We start from the raw sequence: 10,302 nt of genomic DNA, 5'->3' as shown, positions 1-10,302 counted from the left end.
GGAGGATTGATTGTAATGTAAAGTAAAGAACTTCCTTTCTATATAAAGGAAGGTATATGTAAATGAAAAGGCAGGCAATGCCTAAGTTATAAAACTCTCCTTTCATAAAACTCTCTCAAACTTAGATTATAAAAAAAATACTCTCTCAAGATACTAAATACTTTAAAGTTATTGGATAAATCTGATATCCAATCAGATATTTCAGATAGCATGGCTAAGCAAGTGGCAAAGGTATATTGTTCAAAAAATATGCAGAACTAATTTCATATACTCCTGAATATCATATATATGATTGAATAAATTAATGTTAGTTATTACGTATTAGAATTATTTGAATCATGATTTCTAGTTTATTAGCACACTGGAAACAGGGAGAAAACTTCTATACTATTGTAATGACCCGAAAGGTCATTTTGGTAATTTTCATGGAAATGACTATTTTTTCCTTTCGGTAGTTGCCCCGAGTCCCATGTTTTGTGGTTGTAAAGTTGGTTTGAGGAAAAGTTGGTAAAAAGTTGAGTTTTTGAGAAGTTGAGTGTTTGAGTTAAAGTTGGTTAAAAAGTTTTTTGTCAAGTCATTTGGAGTTTCGAGACTCGGATCGGATTTTAATCGATCCCGGTAGTTTTAGAATGTCGAAACGGGTCTGTGTGAGGTTACGGATTTGAATTTGGAGTTGAAACGAAGAATTGAGGTCCTAAGTTGCTAAAGTTGTGAAATTTTGATAAAGAGTTGACTTTGTCAACATATGACGTACCGAGGCTCAGATTGAAATTCCGAGAGTACCGTTGGTTTCGGGAGGCTATTCTCAGTCTAGAATGAGCCTTGGTTGAATTTTTAGACGCCCCATTTGAGTTTCGAATTTTTTTTATGCGTTAAACTAGTTTCTTGGCATCTTATTGAATTTCGGGTCAAGGAGCCCTTGAATTCAAATTCCGACAGTTCCATTGAGTCCGGAGCGTCAAATTTAGTGGGGGTACATATTTAGTTTGTGTGCACGAGATTCCGAACGAATCCCGAGGGTCCAACGGGGACTTAAACTTTGGTGTTATATGTTGTTTCAGCTGCTGTGGCTTTTTTTAAGCTGTAACAGCAGTTTTTTTGTCTTTTTTTTTAAAGCCAAAACCAGTAGTCATTCTCCCCTAACTTGAAAAATACTCATTTCTCCATTTTTTGACTTTGAGAGCTCGAAAATAGGTGATTTCAAGTGGGTTTTCGCAAGGAATTCATTGGATTGTGGTGATTTGGAGCGTGCTCGGAAGGGTAAAACTCAAATTTGAGTTACTAGTTGAAGTGTTTTGAGGCAAGTGACTTCTAAACTTTGTTAAACTCTTAGACTACACATGACTACTTTCCTAATTGTGTTGGGGAGTAATGGGGATTGAGGATGAGTTTTATTTGTTGATTGAAATTGTTGTAATTGAAAGATGGGGAATAAAACGAGCTAAATGTGTTATATGTGACTTGAATTTGTTGAATAAGTCATATGATAACCGATATTGAGGGGATAGAAGAGCATGAGTAGGCTATGAGTGATACAAACATTGATATTGGGACAGATGATGTGTAATACTATAATGTGGTCGTGATATGGTTGTGATTGAGACAGACGATGTGTAATACTATAATGTGGTCGTGATATGGTTGTGATTGAGACAGACGATGTGTAATACTATAATGTGGTCGTGATATGGTTGTGATTGAGACAGACGATGTGTAATACTATAATGTGGTCGTGATATGGTTGTGATTGAGACAGACGATGTGTAATACTATAATGTGGTCGTGATATGGTTGTGATTGAGACAGACGATGTGTAATACTATAATGTGGTCGTGATATGGTTGTGATTGAGACAGACGATGTGTAATACTATAATGTGGTCGTGATATGGTTGTGATTGAGACAGATGATGTGTAATACTATGATGTGATCGTGATATGATTGTGATTGATGACATGTGCATATTCATTATTCATCCCATGTGTGAACTATCTGTTGCATGAGTTCTGAGATGGTTGTGATTGAGACATATGATGTGTAATACTATGATGTGGTCGTGATATGGTTGTGAGTGAGACAGATGATGTGTAATACTATGACGTGATCGTGATATGATTGTGATTGAGACATATGATGTGTAATACTATGATGTGGCCGTGATATGGTTGTGATTGAGACATATGATGTGTAATATGATTACGTCAACAGATGTGTATCTTAGGACAGTGCATCACGACTACATGACATCATTATTGCATTTGCATCGCATTTGACTTCATCTTTGTCTGTGGTGTGTGGATTTTACCTACTTGCTCCTCTTCATGTGATATATGATCTATTTGCTCTTATATGAGGATATGAGGTTGATGTTGAGATACTGTTGGATATATCTGTTGATTATGAATTGTGTAGTATAGGTTGTTGGTTCGCTGTTAGAATGAAGCTTCGGTGGTTCGGTTGGGATTGGAAGGAGTTGTTTGTAGCTGCTAGTTTAGCTTAGTTTTGTGTTACTTGCGAGTACCTGTTGCTTTTGGTACTCACCCTTGCTTCTACACAGTTGTGTAGGTTGACAGCTCTATCAGATCCGGCTTATTACTCATCTTCAGATTAGAGCTTCCAGACTTACTTGAGAGGTAGCGGTTCATTCCAGACGTTCCCTCAAGTTGTCTATATTTACTGTTCTGTTATATTCTAGAACTTTACCAAGAGACTTGTATATTTTATTCAGATACTGTATTAGAGGTTTGTACATGTGACAACCAATTCTGGGGTTATGTTGAGTTTATTTAAAGACTTCCGCTTATCGTTCTATCTTATTCTTGTTTTATAACTTCTGTATCATCGGGTTTTTGGGTGTTAGGCTGACGTGTCCGGTGGGGTTTGGGCACGTGACATCACATCTGGTTTTGGGGTGTGTCAAATGGTATCAGAGCCAGGTTCGAAGGTCTTACATGTACAAAGCAAGTGTTAGTAGAGTCTCGAGGATCGGTACAGAGACGTCTGTACTTATCTTCGAGAGGCTATGAAGACTGTTAGGAAAGACTTTTTTTTTCATTCTGTTCTGATTGTGCGAGGTTGTTATCGTGGGTGCTGAGTATACCGGAGTTAGGGGGAGGCAGCCCCCGAGGTGAGAGGTGAGGCCACAGCTAGGGGTAGAGGTCGGGCTAGAGGCAGAGGACGTGGTCGAGGCCGTGCCAAAGGAGCGGCACCTGCCCGAGGCCGAGGTAGAGAGCCTTCGCCTGAGCCACAGATTGGAGTAGCTGCAGAGCAGGCTCCTGCGGGCCATGCACCCCCAGTTCATGATGACAGACTCGACAGGATATTGGGGTTATTGGAGCGTCTTGCTCAGGGTGCAGCAGGTATACCAGCGGGGTTACAGGATGGGGTAAGGGCATAGGCCCCTAGTTATCAGCATCAGATTCCAGTGGTTCCAGAGCCGGTGGTTCAGCCACCACAGGTTCCAGCACCGGTTGTAGGTGTACCGGCGGCCCTTGAGGTGGCCTTGGCAGAGGATGACCAGGTCTGCTATGAGCGATTTCAGAAGATGAAACCACCTCAGTTTCATGGTGCTAAGACTAATGATACTCACGAGTTTTTGACCTTGAGTTAAGAGATATTGGCGGTGGTACGCATGTTAGATGATAGGGGCGTCCGATTTGTGTCCCTTCAGTTACGCGGTGTCGCTAGGGAGTGGCTGAGGACCTTCATGAGTTCGAGATCAGCGGGATCTCCTCCCATGGAGTGGAGTGAGTTTGCTAGTGCCTTCGAGGGTCGTTTCATCCCTTGGAGTGTACAGGAGGAGAGCCTTATGAGGTTTGAGAGTTTGGTGCAGGGTAGCATGTCAGTCGCAGATTACGAGGCTCGGTTTTGTCAGTTGTCGAGATATGCCTCTGCTTTGATTTCGGGTGAGCCGGAGCGGATTCGCAGATTTGTCAGGGGTTTGACTCCCACTATCCGTAGTTATGTGTTCAGATCATTTCGAGAGGGTGCTTCTTTCCAGACTATAGTGAGTGCAGCCAGAGAGGCTGAGTTGCTTGAGCGGGATGATTTTGGTGGGCCCAAGAGGGTCCGTACAGGTGGTCAGTATTCGGGTACCTCGTCAGGAGGTAGGGGCCCACACAGGGGAGGTGGGTCCTTCCAGCGTTAGAGGCCAGTATATGCTTCATTACCAGTTATCGAGGGTGGGCCAGCAGCCTAGGGTCTTCCAGGTTCGGGTCGAAGTGGTTATAGCATTACTTTGGGTTCTTCACAATTAGGACCTACACCAAGGTCTTGTTATGGTTGCGGTGATCCAGGCCACTTGATTCGTCAGTGTCCACATCAAACTCAGTCTGGACCACACCGTACTGTCTCCGCGGTCCCAGACAGAGATTCAGCACCTCCGGCTAGAGGTCGGGGTCGGGGACAGGCAACTGGTAGAGGCGGAAGAGCTTCGGGTAGAGGTTTTAGTGGCGCCTCAGGTTCACAGAGTAAGGGCAGAGGTGCCCAGTGTTATGCTTTTCCTGGGAGGCCCGAGTCTGAGGCTTCTGATGCAGTTATCACAGGTATCGTCTCAGTTTGTCATCGGCCTGCTTCTGTGTTATTTGATCCTGGTTCTACATTCTCATATGTGTCTACATATTTTGCTTCCGGCCTTGAGTTGACTTGTGATCGTATGTCTGTGCCTATTAGAGTCTCTACACCCGTAGGTGACCCTTAGTGGTGAATCGAGTATATCGATCTTGTCTTGTTGTCTTATCGGGGTATGAGACTTGGGTGGATATGATTCTTCTTGATATGTTAGACTTTGATGTCATATTGGGTATGGACTGGCTTTCCCCCTATCATGCGTTTCTTGATTGTTATGCTAAGACTGTCACCTTAGCTATTCCGGGTATTCCTAGAGTGGAGTGGAGAGGGACTAGTGGTTCGTATCCCAACAGGGTCATATCTCATATTCGGGCTCAGAGGATGATTGACCGGGGTTGTTTGTCTTATTTGGCCTTCATTCGGGATGTTGGAGCTGAGTCACCGACCATGGAGTCTATTCTGGTGGTTCAGGAGTTCCCTGATGTGTTTCCCGAGGATCTACCTGGTGTTCCTCCTGTTCGAGATATTGACTTCTCTATTGACTTGGAGCCGGGCAACAAGCCCATATCTATTCCACCTTATCGTATGGCTCCAGCTGAGTTGAAGGAGTTGAAGGATCAGATTCAGGACTTATTGAGTAAAGGATTCATACGCCCTAGTGTGTCGCCTTGGGGTGCACCAGTCTTATTTGTGAAGAAGAAAGATGGGTCGATGAGGATATGTATTGACTATAGACAGTTGAACAAGGTAACGGTGAAGAACAAGTATCCCCTTCCCCGTATTGATGACTTGTTTGATCAGCTTCAGGGGGCAGCCTTGTTCTCTAAGATCGACTTGAGATCTGGGTATCATCAGTTGAGGATTAAGCCTTCAGATGTGGCGAAGACAGCTTTTCGCACACGATATGGTCATTATGAGTTTTTGGTGATGTCATTTGGGCTCACCAATGCCCCTGCGACGTTCATGGAGTTGATGAATGGAGTGTTTCGCCCATACTTGGATTCCTTCGTGATTGTGTTTATTGATGACATCTTGGTATATTCCAAGACTGAGGCGGATCATGTTGGTCATTTGAGGGCCGTGCTACAGAAGTTGAGAGATGAGAAGTTGTATGCCAAATTGTCTAAGTGTGAGTTTTGGCTTGAGTCAGTGGCTTTCCTAGGGCACGTGGTGTCTAAGGATGGAGTTAGGGTTGATCCAGCCAAGATTGAGGCGGTTCAGGGTTGGACTAGACCTACATCACCTACTGAGATTCGGAGTTTTGTTGGCTTGGCGGGTTACTATCGGCGTTTTGTTCAGGGATTCTCTACTATAGCTGCGTCGTTGACCAGATTGACTCAGCAGACGGTTCCTTTTCATTGGTCACCCGAGTGTGAGGCGAGCTTCCAAAGGCTCAAATCCCTATTGACTTCAGCACCTGTCTTGACTTTGCCAGAGGAGGGTGTTGGATTTACTGTTTATTGTGACGCTTCGGGTGTTGGACTTGGAGGTGTTTTGATGCAGAAGGGTAAGGTTGTAGCCTATGCCTCTAGACAGCTGAAGGCACACGAGAAGAATTACCCCACTCATGATTTGAAGTTGGCAGCTGTGGTATTTGTGCTTAAGCTGTGGAGACATTACCTATATGGTGTTCATTGCGAGGTGTTTACTGATCATAGGAGCCTACAGTACATATTCACTCAGCGGGATCTGAACTTGAGACAGCGTAGGTGGCTTGAGTTGCTCAAGGACTACGACATGACCATTTTGTATCACCCCCGGGAAGGCCAATGTGGTGGCCGATGCCTTGAGTAGGAAGACTCCTAGTATGGGGAGTCTTGCCGCGATTAGTGTTGAGAGGCGGCCTTTGGTTCGGGATGTTCAGAGGTTATTTGACAGCATGGTGAGATTTCGGGTTTCTGAGGAGAGTGGAGGTGTGTTTGCCTTCATTGAGGCCCGTTCATCTTTGATGGAGCATATTAGAGAGCATCAGTATGAGGATGCGAAGTTATGTCTCATCCGGGACAAGGTGATGAGTGGTGGAGCCAAGAAGGCTAAGATTGACTTCGAGGGTGTATTGAGGATTGAGGGCCGAATATGTGTGCCCAAGGTTGGTGATTTGATCAGATTGATTCTTGAGGAGGCTCATTATTCTAGGTATTCTATTCATCCCGGAGCGGCGAAGATGTATCATGATCTTAGTCAGCACTATTGGTGGTGTGGGATGTAGAGGGATATTGCAGAGTTTGTGGCTAGGTGCTTGACATGTCAGCAGGTCAAGTGTGAGCACCAGAAGCCTGGTGGTGTGACTCAGAGGATGCCCATTCCTACTTGGAAGTGGGAGAGGATTGCTATGGACTTCGTAGTTGGATTGCCTACCACCGTGGGTGGTTATGATTCTATATGGGTGGTCGTCGACAGACTGACCAAGTCTGCTCATTTCATCCCGGTCCGAGTGAGGTATACAGCGGAGAAGTTGGCTCAGATTTATATTAGTCAGATTGTGCGGTTACACGGGGTGCCGGTGTCCATTGTGTCTGATAGGGGTTCAGTATTCACTTCTCATTTCTGGAGAGCATTACAACATGATTTGGGCACTAGACTCGACATGAGCACAGCTTTTCACCCTCAGACTGACGGTCAGTCTGAGAGGACTATTCAGGTGTTGGAGGACATGTTTCGGGCTTGCGTGATCGACTTTGGTACTATATGGGATCAACACTTGCCATTGGCAGAGTTCGCCTACAACAACAGTTATCATTCTAGCATTGGGATGGCACCTTTTGAGGCACTGTATGGTAGGCGGTGTAGATCACCTATTGGATGGTTTGATTCAGCGGAGGTGGACTCCCTTGGTACTGATATTCTTAGAGAGGATATGGAGCGTGTTCGTGTGATTCAGAGTAGGCTCTTGACTGCCCAGAGTAGGCAGAAGAGCTATGCTGACAGGAGGGTTCGACCCTTAGAGTTCATGGTGGGTGATCGAGTTTGGCTTCGGGTATCGCCCATGAAGGGTGTGATGAGATTTGGGAAGAAGGGCAAGCTCAGCCCTAGGTTCATTGGCCCATATGAGATTTTGGAGAGGATGGGAGAGGTGGCTTATAAGTTAGCCTTGCCACCTAGTTTGACAACCGTGCATCCAGTTTTCCATGTTTCTATGCCCCGGAAGTATGTTCCGGATGAGTCTCACGTGATTTCGGTTGAGTCGGTGGAGTTGAGTCCAGATTTGACATTTGAGGAGGAGCCTATAGCTATTTTGGACAGACAGGTTCGCAAGCTCCGGACCAAGGACATCGTTTCAGTGAAGGTTCAGGGGGAGGCATTGATCAGATAGGGAGGTGACTTGGGAGTCCGAGGATGATATGCGGGTCCGATATCCCCAACTTTTCGAGGCTTCAAGTACTTTCTTTTACTTTATGTTCGAGGACGAACATGGTTTTTAGTGGTGAATGATGTAATGACCCGAAAGGTCATTTTGGTAATTTTCGTGGAAATGACTATTTTGCCCTTTCGATAGTTTCCCCGAGTCCCATGTTTTGTGGTTGTAAAGTTGGTTTGAGGAAAAGTTGATAAAAAGTTGAGTTTTTGAGAAGTTGAGTGTTTATGAGTTAAAGTTGGTTAAAAAGTGTTTTTTCGAGTCATTTGGTGTTTCGAGACTCAGATCGGATTTTCGTCGATCCCGGTAGTTTTAGAATGTCAAAACGGGTCTGTGTGAGGTTACGGAGTTGAATTTGGAGTTGAAACGAAGAATTGAGGTCCTAAGTTGCTAAAGTTGTGAAATTTTGATAAAGAGTTGACTTTGGTCAACATATGAGGTCCCGAGGCTCAGATTGAAATTTCGAGAGTACCGTTGGTTTCGGGAGGCGATTCTAAGTCTAGAATGAGCCTTGGTTGAATTTTTAGACGCTCCGTTTGAGTTTCGAATTTTTTTAAGCGTTAAACTAATTTCTTGGCATCTTATTGAATTTCGGGTTAAGGAGCCCTCGAATTCAAATTCCGACGGTTCCATTGAGTCCGGAACGTCAAATTTAGTGGGTGTACATATTTAGTTTGTGTGCACGAGATTCCGAACGAATCCCGAGGGTCCAACAAGGACTTAAACTTTGGTGTTATTGCTGTGTTTTAGCTGCAACAACAGTTTTTTTCCTTTTTAAAGTCAAAATCAGTAGGTATTTTCCCACAACTTGAAAATACCCATTTCTCCATTTTTAGACTTTGAGAGCTCGAAAATAAGCGATTTCAAGTGGTTTTTCGCTAGGAATTCATTGGGTAAGTTAATTCCAACTTATATCTTTGATTTCCATCGATTATTTTATGGATTTTAACATCGAAATTTGAGATTTCAAGTGTAAAATTTGGGGGTTTTTGCCTAACCCGAATTTAAAAGAAAAATTGTGTTTGTGGACTCATTTCAACTCCTTTTTCGAAACGGTTTTCACTATTGGATTCTAAATTTCTTGGAAAACATTTTTCACTTAAAATTTCCAGATTTCGAGAATATTTTCCAGAGCGAGATTTTTGACAATTGTACTCTTTTTCTCCAAATTTCACGATATTGGTGTTGTTAGATTCGTATTGATTGTGGGATTCCATTTATGAATAGATTGTGGTGATTTGGAGCGTGCTCGGAAGGATAAAACTCAAATTTGAGTTACTAGTTGAAGTGTTTTGAGGCAAGTGACCTCTAAACTTTATTAAACTCTTAGACTACACATGACTACTTTCCTAATTGTGTTGGGGAGTAATGGGGATTGAGGATGGGTTTTATTTGTTGATTGAAATTGTTGTAAATGAAAGATGGGGAATAAAACGAGCTAAATGTGTTATATGTGACTTGAATTTGTTGAATAAGTCATGTGATAACTGATATTGAGGGGATAAAAGAGCATGAGTAGGCTATGATTGATACAGACATTGATGTTGAGACGGATGATTTGTAATACTATGATGTGATCGTGATATGATTGTGATTGATGACATGTGCATATTCATTATTCATCCCATGTGTGAACTATCTGTTGCATGAGTTCTGAGACACTGATATGAGGATGGATGGATATGAGACACAGTTGAGACTAGCTCCGGCTAGAGATATATGAGATGGACTAGCTCCGGCTAGCGATTTGGATGCCGATGGGATCTGGTTCCGGCGGTGATACATGGTCCATGTGTGGCCCCCATGGGTTCTGATTTGAGTATTCAGCGCGGACTGATTACGTCAACAGATGTGTATCGTAGGACAGACATGCATCACGACTACATGACATCATTATTGCATTTTGCATCGCATTTGCCTTATCTTTGTCTGTGATGTGTGGATTGTATCGGTTTACCCTTCTTATGTGAAATTTGATCTACTTGCTCTTATTTGTTGATCTGAGGTTGATGAGGATATACTGTTGGTTCTAGCTGTTGAATATGATCTATTTAGTATAGGTTGGTTGGTTTGCTGCTAGATTGAAGTTTCGGTGGTTCGGTTAGGATTGAAAGGAGTTGTTTGTAGCTGCTAGTTTTGCTTAGTTTAGAGTTACTTGCGAGTACCTGTGGTTTTCGGTACTCACCCTTGCTTCTACACAATTGTGTAGGTTGACAGCTCTCTCAGATTCGGCTTAGTATTTTCTTTAGCAGATTGAGCTTCGGGACATACTCGAGAGGTAGCGGTTCATTCCAGACGTGCCCTTGAGTTATCTTTACTTTCAGTTTTGTTCTATTCGAGAACTATACTCTGAGACTTGTATATTTTTATTCAAATTC

The 10,302-nt window shown here is 43.4% G+C and overlaps 1 pseudogene; it reads left to right on the top strand.

The window, feature by feature from the left end:
* LOC102591672 (uncharacterized) overlaps nt 1–3,610 on the top strand; it is a 4,917-nt pseudogene extending 1,307 nt beyond the window's left edge.
* The last annotated feature ends 6,692 nt before the right edge of the window (nt 3,611–10,302 follow it).

The sequence above is a fragment of the Solanum tuberosum genome, unplaced genomic scaffold (assembly GCF_000226075.1).
Source record: "Solanum tuberosum cultivar DM 1-3 516 R44 unplaced genomic scaffold, SolTub_3.0 scf01127, whole genome shotgun sequence".
Taxonomy (NCBI): Eukaryota; Viridiplantae; Streptophyta; class Magnoliopsida; order Solanales; family Solanaceae; genus Solanum; species Solanum tuberosum.
Note: the sequence above shows the minus strand (reverse complement) of the source record. Positions and strands in the feature narration are given on the sequence as shown.